This window comes from Cetorhinus maximus, chromosome 23, assembly GCF_964194155.1.
Source record: "Cetorhinus maximus chromosome 23, sCetMax3.hap1.1, whole genome shotgun sequence".
NCBI lineage: Eukaryota > Metazoa > Chordata > Chondrichthyes > Lamniformes > Cetorhinidae > Cetorhinus > Cetorhinus maximus.
The window spans coordinates 55389368-55404629 of NC_135901.1; the positions used below are offsets into that span (position 1 = coordinate 55389368).

The 15262-nt window shown below is 43.0% G+C and overlaps 1 protein-coding gene and 1 non-coding gene across 2 annotated transcripts in view; one reads left to right on the plus strand and one right to left on the minus strand.

Annotated features, from left to right (window-relative positions):
- Positions 1 to 15262, minus strand: part of LOC144698565 (uncharacterized) — a 160266-nt gene that overhangs the window by 17512 nt on the left and 127492 nt on the right. The window lies entirely within an intron of this gene.
- On the plus strand, positions 3477 to 3550 carry trnan-guu (transfer RNA asparagine (anticodon GUU)). The gene has a single exon. It is a non-coding gene; the product is annotated as a tRNA-Asn (tRNA).

Genomic DNA, 15262 nt, shown 5'->3' on the forward strand with positions numbered 1-15262 from the left:
ATTTTCTGTGTGTGTCAATGTGGTTCAGTTTCCCATTTTTACCACCCAAACATTGGCCATGTTAGTTCTGTGGCTTCATGTTAAGATGGTACAGGGAAAAAAAGAGCAGTTTTAAAACATTTCTCTCTTTTCTTTGAGTGGAAACTGTTCAGCAACTAAACGTCCGGATGTTACTGGGTGATGATTGAAGTTTTCACATGACCTTATTAAGTAGCTGAGAACGCTCGAGGGGCCGAATGGCCAATTCCTGATCATAATTTTTTATATTGTGTTATGTTATATTATATTGTGTCAATGTTGGTGAAGACAATGTTTGTGTCTAATCTGAATGTGGTAGTGAGGCTGAGTGGGCTCAGCCGCTGGTTCAGGTTTCGATCTCTCTGGTGATTTGGGCTTCACTCCCACCGCTGCCAAACTTTCTGGTGGTTTGTTATTTGAGGCGCTTCCCAAAAATTCTCCGTGCGGTGAAGGGGCAGCTGATCTGTGCCGTGTTGTATTTCATTTGGAAGAATGAGGAGAGACAGTGTAAATCCCAGGGTGACTGGGAAAAGATGGGACAATGACACGGACATGAAGACCTCCTTTCACTGGAACTCCCTGTATTCATTCTCTAATTTTAAGCAACATGCAGCCTTTACCCAGTTGTCCTGGCCGAGTGCTTAAGGCGTTTTTCCACATGGTTCGAATCCTGCCAATTCCCCTTCTTCTCATTCTTGATTGATATAAACTGTCTGCAGAGTAAATTATCCATCAAATGATAAAGAAAACCACCCAAATACCCCCGTGTTTCTTACTTTTGTTCATCTACAAACATTCACTACATTTGGCCCCTGAAATGGAACAATAATTGACCAAGTTGGTGACATCCTTGCTTTCTGGGTGTTTGTCTCTCCTTAGGCCTCTGTCACTCTCGGTGTATGTGTCGGTGTGTGTTCCTCTGTGTGTGACAATGCGGTTCAGTTCCCCGAGGGGATGGACACATATTCACTTCATAAACTTGACTCACATTAATTGTGCAGCTTCATATTAAAATGTCAAAGAGAAAAATATCAGGATGAAAGATGCAAGTGGAGTTTGCAATGTTTGGAAGGAGGTGCAGCTAAGAAGTGGAAGATGTGAATGTTATTGATGATTGAGAGGAATGCATTGTAACCTTGGGGCTTTTGTTGGCCGATTACCTTCCACACTTTGAAATTCAGAACAAGCTGAGGCTCCAGGGAGGAAGGAACATTGATCTCCCTGAATTTTTGCATAGGGAACATTGACTGTGCATTCCCGGCTAGCTTACCTGGTAAAGCGTGAGACTTTTAATCTCAGCATCGTGACTTCAAGCCCCACGCTGAGCGCCGCCGTTTTTTTTAAGCTTTGATGGGTGATCCCCAACTCCCCATCCCTCCAGCAGTGTCACCGCTCAAACTGAGTCTCTCTCCATCCCGCTTTGTTAATATCACAGCCGCTGGCTTCTGAGTGAAAACAGCCTCGGCTTCACTGGAAGTCGGAGAGCTTCGTGCTTCGGATTTGGTGCTTTCACAACCGCAGCCCAGGTTTAACTCCTGATCAGGAGCTAACTTTTTTCTTACCGCTGTGTGAACTGTCACAATGCACAGGAATTCCTCGTGTAAACTGTTAAAGCGAACCTGAAATTTAATGTAGGGAAGTGTGAAGTGATTCATGTTGGTCGGAAGAATGAGGAGAAGCAACATCACATAAAGTGTACCATTCTGAAGGGGCTTCTGTGTTACAGAGCGAGTGGTTAGGATCTGGAATGCACGGCCTGAGAGTGTGAGGGAGACAGATTCAATCGCGGATTTCAAAAGAGAATAGGACAGAAAATGCAGGTCTCCGGGGAAAAGACGTGGGACCATAACATTCTAACATGAAGTTGCACGAATAATGTGAATGAAGTTTGTGATGGTAAAGAAGTGTTCATCCCTACAGGGAACTGAGCCACATTGACACACACAGAGGAACACACACAGACACATACACCGAGAGTGACAGAGGCCTCAGGATCCACAAACACCCAGAAAGTTAGGATGTCACCAGCTTCTCCAATTATTGTTCCATTTCAGACTGTAGATTTGGTGAATGCTTGCAGATGAACGGAAATGAAGAAACGCGGAGGAGAAGCAGGAGAAACACACGGGAGTGTTTGGAAAGTTTTTATTCCATTTCACCAACAATTAATTTAATTCTGGATTCACCTAAAGTAAGGAGCAGCAGACAGCAAGGATTGAAACCTACATGGGGAGAGCCCAGTAGATTTCAAACCCATTGTTTTAACCACTCATCCGCAATTACAGATCTCACATCAATTTCAAACTTGTTCATATGAAATCACAGAAAGGTTATAACAGAGAAAGGGGGAATTCGGCCTCACATATCCCCAGTCACCCTACAATTCATACTGCGTCTCCTTGTTCTTCCTGCCAGGATGAAGATCTTAATATATTGATGACCGTGAGCCCATGCTCAGGTGAAGTGACTGAAATAACAAATCAACTGAAACTTTGAATCTAACCCACGAAGAGAACAGAGGTCAAACAAAACACTTTAACCCAGCCGGCCACGCTGACACTATCAAATGTAAACTAACCATTGCCTTGGGTGGTAATGGCTCCAAAATAGAACTTAACAAATAGAAGCAGGAATTGACCATTTGCCTCTCCAGAGCCTCATGGTGTCAGAGAATCGGTGCTAAGGCTACACACAGATGGAGGCCATTCAGCCCGAGTCGTAGGAACAAAAGACTCAGAGGCAGGAAAAGGCCATTCAGCCCTTTGACCCTGCTTCACCATTCATTCAGGTCATGGCAAACCTGGTTCTGGTCTCAACTCCGCCTTCCTGCCTGCCCCCCATAACCTTTGACCCCCTTGCCTCTCAAAAATCTGTCTAATTCTGCCTTGTGTAAATTCAATGACCAAACCTCTGATGAAAATAATTCCACAGGCTGATGACCCTCTGAGAGGAAATAAATCTCCTTAACTCCGTCTGAAAAGGGAGATCTCTTACTCTTCCGGAAACTAACTGACCTGGTCCCACTCCCCCGCGTTTGTCCCTGGAGACCTGCATTTTCTGTCCAATTCTCTTTTGAAATCCGTGATTGAATCTGCCTCCACCCCCCCCACACTCTCACGTCGTGCATTCCAGATCCTAACCACTCGCTGTGTAACAGAGAAACCCCTTTAGAATTATCGGCTTCGGGACAATCAGAATACTCAGTAACAGACAAAACACCGAAAGGCTCGAAGGGAGACAGCACCGGTTGTAGGAGAGCTGGTTCCCGGTGACATGGATGTGTCTGCAGTGGGTGGGATCAGACTTTTTCCATGTGTCCACAATGCATGGCCCAACCTTTATTTGGGAAGAGTAAAACTGATAGGGAATAATTGTCATTGCAGTCACGGCAATCTGAAGCTTTCTCTGGCTGAGCCATTGGTTTAGGATATCTTACAGAGTGCAAGTACCTCTGTCAAGTCTCTGTGGCGCAATTGGTCAGCGCGTTCGGCTGTTAACTGAAAGGTTGGTGGTTCGAGACCACCCAGGGACGAAGCTGGCACTTTTTTCTCCCCATCATTACTCACTAACGCTCTGATTTGTTTCGGGGCCCTGAAACTACAAGAAAATCCATCCCACCCACCACGTTGAAAACTCGGCTGTCACCCACTGAGTTCCCACACCAAGCTCTGTTTATGGATATTCATTTCAGATATAACAAAGAATATGAACGATCCCGTGAACCCCCATCTAAATTAATAGAGATCTATGAGGCTATTGGATTGAAACAAGCCCATCAATTCATCGCTGTTGCTCAGCTCCACAGTGAGTGAGACAGGAACAAGTAACAATATTCCAGCCCCGCACTCTCCAATCACCCGCTGCCAGTGGAAACATCTTATTTTGCTGAATGTTATCATCAGAAATGGTGAAGAGAGAATCTAATGTGGCTGCAAGATCCTGCATTCAGCTCACATTCAACAATAAACAGGAATGGCAGCGATGCAACTTTTCCACACAGTTGGGTGACAATGTTTCCCCGAGCATTGAATGGAGTAACTTGCAGAAGCGAAATGAGTGGGGTAACCACAACGCTACAGGAACATTTCCCTGCCTGGATCCCAGTGGAGCTGTCTGGAATGTTCAACGGTGACGTCATCCAGCAGCACTTTGGGTCTTTGTTTTGAAGAAATGGAATTCGGCTGTTCTCATTAGGAATGCTGGAGACAGACTGATCAACAATGTCATCATCAAATGGCACAGCGCAGCAAGAGGACCTTCCACCCATTCTATTTATAACCAGCCTTTTACAAAGATCTTGCCTATTAGTCCCAGTTTCCTTCTCCCTTTCCATGAATCAGAAATTTCTCCCTTTCAAACATGTCCAAATTCCCTTTGGAAGAAGGAGTTTCTGCAGAATCCATGCAGTTTGCCTTAATGAACATTTCCCTTCCCCAATGAAATGAAGAGTTGGACTTTGGTTCCTTCTGAAGTTTTTGATATAAACATGAGTTATTTGTGCAATTAATTTCATATTGAATTTACAAAAGACGTTTATTCTGATCGGACATGTCCTCAGTATTTTCGCAGTCATGATGATCATGAAACTATCACGGATTGTCGTACAAACCCATGTGATTCACCAGTCCTTTAGGGAATTCAATCGGTCGTCCTTACCTGGTCTGACCTGCCTGTGACTCCAGACCAACAGTGATGTGATTGATTCTTAACGGCCCTCCGAAATGGTTTAACAAGTTACACATCTCAAGGACAATTCTGGATGGGCAACAAATGCTGGCCAGCCGTGCCTATGAAAGAATGAAGATCCATGATGAGGAGCGATGAAAAGTGATTTTGGACCATCTCTCCCATTCCCTTGTGTTCAATCACAGTATCAGTTGCGCCTGCCTTTAGGGTAATGCTAGTCTTTGTTTCACACTAGTAGTCATCTTTCAGTCAGTAAGTAACTGTGAATTTGCATTTGTAAACTCATTAATTTCTGTTGTTGACTAAAGAAACTGGCATTTTTTTGTGCCTAGTCAGTTTCATCCCTCCTGATTTTGAGAATGCTTTTTGAAGTTGGCGAAGGGCAAATATAATGTGGTGGCAAGGTACTATATTCAGTTAATATTCAGCAACAAATGTGAATTATGGAACTTTCCCTCACACTTAGATGTGTAAATCTCGATAATGTTTCTACCCATTTCCAGACAGGGGACTTTTTGCATGTACTTGATAACCACTACACTACAGAAACAATGGACAGAACCACAGAGACTGACTTAGTATATCAAACCCTGCAGTCTTACTGCACTCCTGAACTCTGGTTTGTGGAAGTGCAGTTTGACTGACAAACACAGCCATGGGGCAGAGAAATTGATCTCAAATTAGAATCATAAAATGCCACAGCACATCAGCAGGCCATTTAACACTTCACACATGTGCGAATATTCTCACTGTAATTCGTCTCATTTTTGTCTCTTTCTCATTACTGTGCCTTTTGGAGAAAATCATTCAAAGCTTGGGGAAGTGCCAATGACACATGGCTGTGAGATAATATATTCAGTTATTGTTTAGCAACAAACGGGAATTGTGCAACTTCTCGCAATTAGATGATTGTCTCTGCCAGCTTTTGAACCAGTGACATTGTGCATGTGAAGCGAATGTGATAACCACTATTTGTATTTTTATTCATTTATGGGACGTGGACATCGCTGGCGATGCACCACAGAAACAATTTGCGAGAAAATGCCAAAGGGACTTGTATAGAATTTCAAACTGTGCAGACATGCTGCACTGCAAGATCCTGTTTCACAGGCATAAAATTGGGGCGGGGCATTTTGGAATGCTGCAGAGAAATTGATCTAAATGTAAACTGACACCGCGCATTCGGAGGCCATTCGACCCATCGGGTTTGTGCTTTCTTCAAAGAGCTAACCACTTAGTTCCAATATCATTCTCTTCCTTCATAACCCTGCAGGTTTGTTTTCCATTTCAAATAATTATGAATTCCTTTTTGAAAACTCTGAGTTAAGGAAAACAATTCTGAAAGAGGTGCAGGAGTGTGTGAAAATTAACAAAGTTTCCCTGACCCAATGACATGGAGAGTTGAACTGTGAATTCATATGTTGTCTTCGAAATGAAGAGGAATATTTATTTATGAAATTGATTTCCTATTGAATATTTAAATGAAGTTTATTCTGACCAAGCATCTCAGTCGATATATACAATGTAATTCCCCTTATTGTACAGCCTGTTATAGAAAAGAGGGAAAGGTTTGCTACAGCTAAACAAAGCCCTGGTTAGATCACACCTGCAGGACTGTGTATAGTTCTGGGAATGGCACCTTATAAAGGATCAATATTGGTCTTGGAAACAGGGCAGTGCTGATCCAGCAGAATGTCAGTTCTGGAATGTAAGTGGACATTCTCCCCTCCGTAAGTTGAGGTCATCCAAAACTACTGTCCGCGTCTTCACTCACAGCAAGTCCCATTCCCCTATCACCCTCTGCTCGTTGACGTACATTGGTTCCCGGTCAAAGAATGCATTTACTTCAAACTTTCTTATCCTTGTGTTCAAATCTCCCGTTGTTCTCGCCTCTCCCTATCTCTGAGATCTCCTCGAAACCCACACGTCTCTGAGATATCTGTGCCCCTCTAATCCTGGCTGTTGTACGTTCCCAATCAGAATCGCTCCACCATTGGTGACCGAGGTTTCAGTTACCGAGGCCCCAAGCTCTGGAATTCCCTCCCTCCACCTCGACGACTCTTTCCTCCTTTGAGACGCTCCATAAAACCTATCTCTTTGACCAAGCTTTTGTTCACCTGGCCCAACATTTCAATATGTGTGTCAGTGTCAGACTCTGTTACATAATGATCCTGTCAACCATCTTTGGAGGTTTAATTACATTAAAGACGCTATCTAAATGTAAGCTTTGTTGTAATGGGGCATATAGAGAAGGAGACAAGCTCCTCTTCCAACTTTCACCCTGATATTTTTTTGATCTGAAGTTGCACAACTAATGTGAATAAAGTTTGTTATGTTAAAAATGTGTCCATTCCCTTGGGGTACTGAACCACATTGTCACTCACAGACCAACGGAAAGAAGAAACCACGGGAGTGTTTGCGTGGTTTTGATTCCGTTTATCCAATAATTAATTCCATGGGCACCTTATTAAAATCAGGAATGATGAGAACTGGAGCCGGTAGGATCTGTGCCTCTGTGAGGAGACCCCACAGGATTCCAACTCCATCCCCTTATTCACTCCACCATGAACACAGGGCCGATAATGACGTCACTGCTGTTTGTATAAAATCAGAGACGGCTACATCAGACGGTCATTCAGCATGTCGTCTCTATGGAAGAGCAACTCAACTACTGTAATTCCACACCCCACCTTTTCCCCGCAGCAACTCTCCTCGTTCTACCTGTCAATATGAGGTGTCATCTTGCTTGTGCTAATGGGGCTGCTAAATGTTGAGCAGCGGTGGGACGCGAACTCATGACTTTGTACATACTTTAAGCCAGCGCCTTAGTTCGCTCAGCCTCGCTGGGCGAAATTTATGAACCGTTTCCTACACGTGTTTTGGCACTGAAATAGAACAAAAGCTATAGATTAGGAATAGGCAAAATACTGCGGATGCTGGAAATCTTAAACAAAAGCAAAAAATGCTGGAAAAACTCAGCAGGTCTGACAGAATCTGTGGAGAGAAAGGCAGGATTAACGTTTCGAGTCCGTTTGACTCTTCTTCAGAGCTAAAGGGAAGTAGAAATATGAAGTCTTACTTCCCTTTAGTTCTGAAGAAGAGTCATACAGACTCGAAACATTAACTCTGTCTTTCTCTCCACAGATGCAGTCAGACCTGCTGAGTTTTTCCTGCATGTTTTGTTTTTGTTTCAGAGTAGGAATAGATCATTCAGAACCTCAAACCTGCTCCGTCAGTTAATCAGATCATCCTGCACTTCGTAACAAACAGAAATCATCTCCACTCAAAAATACAACGAGCTGCAGTGAAGAGTCGGGACCATTTAAACTCAATGAACTGGTCTGGTTCCAAATCTCCTGCTGGAAATGACAAGAAAACTTCTCACTGAATTCACTCCGGGTCTTGACTTCAGAAGGACACAAGTTAACAAAGTACATTTCGATAAAATGTGTTATAAAATGGCAGAATGACTGGGAAACATCATCCGTGCTGTTGGGAAACGTAAAATTATGAAAAGTTCCAGCTAAGAAAGAGGTCATTCGGCCTGGTCTGCTGCTGTCAAAGAGCAGTTGTGATTGGTTGATCAGGAGTGGCCAATTACTCTTCCGTTTCCGACTGTGAATTTGGTGAATATTTGCAGATGAACAGAAATAAGAATCACGGGGTATTTGGATGTTTTATATTCAATTTAACCGATAACAAATTCTACAGACCGTCAGTTAAAATCAGGAATGATAACAAGCATAAACTACAGGGCTCAAACCTACGTGAGAAAACTCCAGCCAATTTCCAGTCTATCAGTTTAACCAATTCGCCACAATACTTAGTGAAAGTTCGCTATTATTTGTATAAAATAATAGAATGGAGACAGGGAGTAACAGAGAGAAGAGATTTTCAGTCCGTGCCATTTCCCCAACCACCTCTCCCCATTCTCCCAACCAAAATGCAACACTGCACAGGTCAGCCGTCCCCTGGCCACACAGAGGATTTTTTGGAAGCGTCTCAAACAACAAACCACTAGAAAGTTTAGCAGCCGCGGGACTGGAGCCCAAAGCAGGGAAGCCTCGGCCAGCATCTTAGCCCAATCGGCGACTCAGTACCACATTTAGAGCAGAAACAACCATTGCCTTGACCGGCATCGGCTCTGAATTAGAGTGTGGGAAAAATATGATCAGGAATAGGCCATTCGGCCCCTTGGGCATTCTCAGCTACTTCATAAGATCATGTGAAAACTTCAATCATAATCCGCTTTGTAACATCCAGGCATTTAGTAGCTGAACAATCTCCACCCAAAAAGAAACAGAAAGTAATGTCCTCTTGCATCTTTTAAAACAGCGCTTTTGTTTTCTCTGGACCATCTTAATCTGAAGCCACAAAACTATCGTAAATAATGTTTGGGTCGTAAAAATGAGAAACTGAACCACATTGACACACACAGAGGAACACACACAGACATCGACACCGAGAGTGACAGAGGACAAGGGTTTGTTTCTAAGGAGAGACAAACACCCAGAAAGCAAACTTGACACCAACCAGGCTCCCTTTTTGTTCCATTTCCGACTAGAAGTTTCGTGAATATTTTCGTGAATGAACAGAAATAGGAAAATACCCCAGTGTTTGGATGGACTTGATTCAATGTAACCGATAATTAACTCTGTAAACACAGAGTTAAAACCAGGAATGAGAAGCGGGAAACCCCAATGGATTTGGACTCTATTGCCTTCACCACTCAGTCACCACGACTGACTCAATGCACAGGGTGATGTTGTTAGTATGAAATCATGGGTGGCTACAGTAGAGAAGGAGAACATTCTTGTCCGTGCCGGCTCTCTGGAAGAACAGTTTAACTCATTCCATAACCCTCGTCTTTTACCTCAAAGCAATTTATTTTGAATCTGTCTCTCCTCGTCTTTCCTGTTAAAATGAAACACCGCACACAAACCGTACAATTCGATTTGAGCTGGCAATTGTTCGACTCGCTGTTCAAGCTGCCCATGTAGAACTTTCAATTTCCAAAACCCACCAACCTCATCACTGCGGCTCCTGTGAAACTGACAAGGGAACACACGGCAGAAATTCATCACTGAAAGTAACTGACACACATCAAATTCTAAACACGCTTACCTTGGTAGCAGGCTGTGGCACAGTGGTACTTTCACTGGTTTGGGATTCTGGGGATCAAATCTCACCATGGCAAATGGTGAAATTTGTTTTCAATAAAAAATCTTGTGATCATCACTAATGGCAGTAGGGACGAAAATTTGCTGTCCCAGCAATAACTCTTATATACTCTCTGGAAGAGGGCTGACCTAGCCAGGGACTACCCACCCATCCAGTTTATGAACCCAATCTTTCCCTGGAAATCAGGGAATGGGAATGTAAGACACGAGAAGGGTTCACAGGACCTGATTGTCCCAGACACTGATTATAGGAATGTGCACAGTATCAATTATCCACATTCTTGTGTATGTTGTTAAACTTTGAAATTATTTTGAACTGATTTTCAATGTGAAGAATCGGAATGAGCTTATTTTGTTCAGTAGATATACAAGAAGGTAAATGCTCAAGTGCAAACACTGCGTGTTTGAAACTCAAGTGAATGGTTCAGATCATATCTGCAGTTGTACTAGTCTGGTTTCAAATTCAGTTCCTAATCTGTTTACTGTCTGGAATTCAAAGTGTTGGATAGAAGGGCAAGATGTACATCTCGCTAGATTGAGTTATGAAATGCCAGAATAACTTAGAGAGATGCAACCGGGGTGTTAGGAATCACAAAATGACAGAAAGGTACAGCAAATAAAGAGGCCATTCGGCCCTGAGTGCTGCTTTCAAAGAGCAGTGTGATTGATCTGAATATTCAAGGGTATTCGTAATTTAGGAAGGATGGGCAAAAAGGGAAAGGAGGCGGGGTCGCACAGTTAATAACGACAAGATCGGTACTTTCGTGAGAGAGGGTCTTAGATTGAAAGATCAAGATGTCGAATCAATTTTGGTGGAGTTAAGAAACGGGCAAGAGGCAACAAACATTGGTGTGAGTTGTTTATTGGTCACCAAACTGCAGTGGTAATGTTGGGCACTGTAATAAATCAGGAAATTAGAGCTGCAAGTAACATGGATAATACAGGAATAATATTCTGCTGTGCACCACCAGCTCTATAGTCAATGCTTTGTAACCCATCACAGCCCTTCTCTTTCATTTTCACACCCTCTGGATCTCTTCTTGACTTGTTGCACGTGTGAAATTTCCAGCTCTGATGTGAAACTTTAACTCTCACTCCCCTAACTCTGACAGAGATGTTCTGTGTTGCTTTCAGCCAGGAAGACAATAACATTGGTTTTAACAGTTCGCCCAAGGGCAGTAAATCTCAATTTCCTGACAGGGAATCAAACCTGAGGTGCAGCAGTGAAAGTGCTGAACCCTAACCAGTCGGCCATCGGGGAAGCTGCTAACAGGGCTGGAAATTTGGCTCATGAAGGCTGATTTTGGCATTTTTTCATTCCCGATTCCTTTCACCAGAGATAAATTTTTCTGACCAAATGGTCTGTTCAGGTTGAACACAGTGAGCCAACGAGAAGAACCATTGGTGTTTTCTGGAACATGAAATCGATAGCTTCCTCCATTAATACAGTTCTTCACCTTTGACCGAGCTGTTAGTCATCTGACCGAATATGTGACTCGGTGTCACACTTTGTTATATAATGATCCTGGGGAACACCTTGTGACGTTTCATTAGGTTAAAGGCGGTTTATAAATATAAATTGTTGTTGCAGTTTAACATACAGAGAAATAGACAAACTCCTGTTGCACCTTTTACCCTGAGAGTTTTTCCTCGTAACATTTTAAAATGAAGTTGCACAACTAAAGTAAATAAAGTTTGTGCTGGTAAAATGTATTCAACCCCTCGGGGAACTGAAGCACATGGGCACATACAGAGGAACACACACAGACGGATACACGGAGTGTGACAGAGGCCTAAGGAGAAACAAACGCCCAGAAAACAAAATGTCACCAACTTGGCTCAGTTTCTGTTTCATATCCGACTGGAGACTTGCAGAAGACTGTCACATAAATGGATTTGTTTGGTTGTTTTTTCTTCTATTTGAATGAGAATTAATTCTACAGTCAAGCAGAAATAACGAGAAGCACAGTCAGCAAGATTCAAACCTACGTCGGGAGGCCCCAATGGATTTTAAACCCATTCACCTTAAAGACTGGGCCACAACTACAGAACTTGCTAACATGCTAATATTATTTGTTTAAAATCATAGAATGGTTACAGCAGGGAAAGTGGGCCTTCTGCTCGCCCTATCATTGCCATTACCCGAATTTTTCTCCAGAACCCTGCAATTTATACTGTCTCTCCTCGTTCTTCCTACAAAATAATAGCATGTTTAGTTAAAACACAGAAGACTCGTTCAGCCAATAACAGCATCGAGTGTGTTAGACATGAACATGAAGTGAACAGTGAGGTGAAATAGTGCCACAAGCTGCGGATGTAGAGCTTCCAATTTCCAAAACCCACCAACCTCATCAATGCGGCTCCTCTGAAACTTTCAAGGCAAATATTAATCCTTAAAAAGGGGCCGCTCCCAGATCTATGCACAGTGCTCCAGGTGTGATCTAACCAGGGCTTTGTATAGCTGTAGCAAACCTTTCCCTCTTTTCTATAACAATCTCTGTAACAGGTTGCACAGCAAGAGATATTAGATTGTATATTTCGATTGAGAAAAATGAGGAGGTGCTTGATCTCACAGCCATGTGTCCTGGTCAATGTTCACGAATATTAATCTGCAATATAATGAAAAAAAACACTTAGGCCGACATCGAGGCCATTCGAAATCTATAGAATTATTGGATTCAAACAAACCCATCAATTATTCTCTCTTCCTCAGCTCCACAGTGAGTGAGACAGCGAAAAGCAGAAAAGCAGCAATATTCCGGCCCCGCACTCTCCAATCACCCGCTGCCAGCAGAAAGCAGCGACTGCAGCTTCAATCAGCGGGTTACTGCCCATCCCTGGGACACAAGATACTCCAACCCGGGCCAAACCTCCCCATTCACCGTACACAGGCTCAAGGAAACGCAGGTAGTTTATTTCCCGGTCCCTAACCTCCGAGTAGCATTTACTGAATACCCGAGGGAATGAGTCACAAATAAAAGTAACACCAACTTTCTAAATCTTTTTATTGGATGTGTTCATTTCATTTTAAGTTCTGTAGATGGGAAAATGGCCGAAATAGAGGTTGGTGAATAACAGCTTGGAACCATGTTCCTCTCGCCCACTGCAATGCTGATCCTTCCAATTTACAGGTATTTGGGGGCAATTATCAGTTTGATACTCAGATTAGCTCCGTCTCCATATTATAAGATGAATCTAGCACTGGAGAAGGTAGAACCATAGAACCATAGAACACTACAGCACAGAAAACAGGCCATTCGGCCCTTCTAGTCTGTGCGGAAATATTATTCCACTAGTCCCATTGACCTGCACCTAGTCCATAGCCCTCCAGACCTATCCCATCTATGTATCTATCTAATTTATTCTTAAAACTTAAGAGTGAGCCCGCATTTACCAGGTCAGATGGTAGCTCGTTCCACACTCTAACCACTCTCTGAGTGAAGAAGTTCCCCCTAATGTTCCCCCTAAACCTTTCCCCTTTCAACCTAAAGCCATGTCCTCTCGTGTTTATTTCTCCTAATCTAAGTGGAAAGAGCCTACTCGCATCTACTCTGCCTTTTCCCCTCACAATTTTGTTAACTTCTATCAAATCTCCCCTCATTCTTCTACGCTCCAAGGAATAAAGTCCTAATCTGTTTAATCTTTCCCTGTAACTCAACTCCTTAAGACCCGGCAACAATAAAGATTTACTGGATTGATGTTAGAACTGAAAAGTTTTAACATTCAACAAAGATTGAATTGATTAAACAGGTTTTCTCTAGAAAACAGGGTGAGGCATGACCTGATCAAAGCCTTTAATATTCCGAAAGGGTTTGGAAGATGCTTCCACTTACGGATAGACAAGAATAAATAAAAGTTGGTCACCAGGAAATCCAATGTCCAATTCAGAAGCAACGTCTTTAATCAAATATAAAAGCAGAAAATGACGGAAATACTCAGAAAATATGGGAATTAAACTATGTCTCTCCTCAGACGCTACCAGACCTGTTTAGAATTCGAAGTTATGTTTTTATTTCAGATTTACAGCATCGCCTTTCATTTTTTTCTTCAGAATAGAATGTAGAGCCCATTGCCAGAGGATTAGAAATCCAAGTCTGTGCTGGACACGCCTAGGTAAAGTCACACTGTGAAAAAATCATTCAGCAGCTAATTATGGAAAAAGGTTTACTCGATCATCTGATTAGTTGACACAGCAGCAGTCACATCTGATGGAGAAAATTTAGAGATTTCTTGCGTGTGAAGGCATTTACTCAGTTTGGCCACCAGTGAACAATCCAGCTATAAAAGTTCAAAGGATTTGCTCCGCAATAGGGGCATTCTTACTGACAAGACGGAGTTTAAATGTTTGGTGTATGGAAGGAGAAATCACTTCTTCACCTCAAATGCGAAGAATCCAGTGAATTCACATCTAACTGTAGGGGTTTGTTTTGTTGTTAATTACACCCAGGACAGAAGCATGGTAGAGGCCGATACAATTTATCGTATCAATTGATTGTATAATTTAAACCTTGACCATAAAGCTGCAATTACCATCGGTTCATAAAAATTTATTGGATGTGCAATTACGTCCTCCCACCCAGCATTCAATGCGGGACAGAATGTGCCCTCTCCAGAGCGCCAGGGTCGGACGCATGCGCATTGCGTCGTCTGATTCGCACCTGCGCATTGCGGGCTCTTGGCTGAGCATGCGCAGTGCTGTCCTGTGACTCGTGTGGCAGAGTGGGTAAGAAAATGGCGACTGCAGCAAAATAACAGAGTTAGTGGGTGTGCGGGAGGAATGGAGCCAGTGGAGTGGGCAGGGAGGTTTTATAAACACTTGGTGCAGCCCGCAGAGCCTTAATCAGAAACTACAGGCCCCGCGTTTGCAGCGAACAGACCGGATATGGCTGGGTCTCCCTCTGCTCGGCCCGGGGGCGCGGCTGTGCAGCAGGGCGCATGCGCGGTCATCCTGGTCCAGGTAGCAGGAGGACAGAATGTTGTGAATATCCTGGACTGACAGGGATGGATTTTGGAAACTCCTTTTCCAGGGGGTTAGAAGGGGAGGATTTACACACAACAAACTCAAACCAAGAGAAATATTTCTCATTTTCTGTCCTGGACTGACAGTGATTGATTGTTTTGTAATCTTTTCATAGGATATCACATGGGAAGGATTTGCAGACGGGAAACTCAAACCAAACATCAGATCAAGATCTGACAGACTCACTCGATTCATCAACCTTTGAGAGTAAGTAATGAGTTTCAGGTCATTATCACTCATTGTGTAAAATTTTTGCTCACACCCCTCCTGTAAATCTTGCTTCTTAACTTAAATCTGTGTCCCATAACCCTTTTATGATCAGATAATGTGAACAGCTTTTCTTTAACTACCTCATGTA